Source organism: Mesitornis unicolor, unplaced genomic scaffold (genome assembly GCF_000695765.1).
Source record: "Mesitornis unicolor isolate BGI_N332 unplaced genomic scaffold, ASM69576v1 scaffold32876, whole genome shotgun sequence".
Classification (NCBI taxonomy): Eukaryota; Metazoa; Chordata; class Aves; order Mesitornithiformes; family Mesitornithidae; genus Mesitornis; species Mesitornis unicolor.
The window spans coordinates 36,852-38,156 of NW_010193570.1; the positions used below are offsets into that span (position 1 = coordinate 36,852).

A 1,305-nucleotide genomic window follows, 5' to 3' on the forward strand; every position below is an offset into this window, starting at 1 on the left:
TGTTTGCTGCACTGTAGATATCGAGGATTCTTGGTTTTGTTTGAAAACCACTTGAACTTAGTGCAGATGTTAAGTAAGCTTTGATGAGGAATTCTGCTTTTACGAAGAGACCCAGATCATCCCGATTCAGTGTAATTGCATTTGTCAAGCAGCCAAGTGGTTTGGTTAGAAGTGAAGATTACTTTGGCCATTTTAAAATAGTACTTAAAAATCTGAAAACTAACTCGCACTGGAAAAAATCTGTGTGAAGAGTTTTGCAGTAAGGGGCTGGATTTTCTGAGTTACTTCTACTTGTCGCACAGCAAAGGAATGCAGAGCTGTATTGTTTGGCAGGGTTCCTCAGTACGTATTAAAGAGTATGAATCCCTTAGAGATCAAAGTGACCAAAAGCAGCCCAGTGCAAAAGGTTAGAAGAGCTGAAGCTTGAAAGGATTTGTCCTCTTTCCTAATCTTCAGTAGTGTACACAACTCCTAAATTTGCAACCGCAACCCTGAAAGCCCCAAAGAGGAAGTGGTAAAAATGTTACAAGTTTGGGTTAAGTTACTGGAAATTATTTTAAGCAATAACATTAGATAATGTGAAGCGCTATTATTTGATAATGCCTGGAAACCAGCAAGCGAGTGTCCTGGGAGAAATGTGCATAAAGGAGAAATTTCATGTATTAGTAGCTACTATCCCAATAGTAAGCTGTTACTGGTGTTGCAAATCAAAGGCAGTTTGGAGAAGGTTTTATTTTTCCTTCTTGTTTTGTTGTGCTACGGGCAATCAGGTTGAGCAGTTGGAGGAAAGATTATACTTTTAGAAGCACTGTGTCAGCCTGGTGTAGGTGTGCTGGTGGATCGGTTTGGTGATCTTACCTCAGTTATTAAAAACACCAAGATAACGTGGTAGCTGTCCCCTTCACTGACACACCAGAGCCCCTCGGAGCTGAAAGCATCAGCTGTACACCCTGAAGTGAAGAGCAAAACTTAGTAGCTTTGGCTGTAAGGAGGCAAAGTTTCTGCTTTTCTCAGGAAAGGCAAAATTTCTGCTGTTCAGGAAGGCCGGGGACTCGTAACATGCATGCAGAAATACGCCGCGCCTGTACCTCCCTGCACACAAGGCTGCCGTTGTTCGTGGGCGTACGCCTGCGTTAAAAACAAAACCAAAAAAAGAGTTAGAATTTCAGTGTGCCTGATTTCCTAAGAAATCAGACTTCATGTTAGAAACTTCAAGCTGCATATTAGCATTTAAACATTGCTCCACCACAAGCTAGGATCTTGTTCTTACTCCTGCAGTTATTATTTAGACATTTCTTCCTGCTG

The 1,305-nt window shown here is 41.5% G+C and overlaps 1 protein-coding gene across 1 annotated transcript in view; it reads left to right on the forward strand.

Moving 5' to 3' along the window:
* LOC104543015 (vacuolar protein sorting-associated protein 13B-like) overlaps window positions 1–1,305 on the forward strand; it is a gene marked incomplete at its 5' end in the record, with an annotated part of 51,838 nt that overhangs the window by 35,933 nt on the left and 14,600 nt on the right. The window lies entirely within an intron of this gene.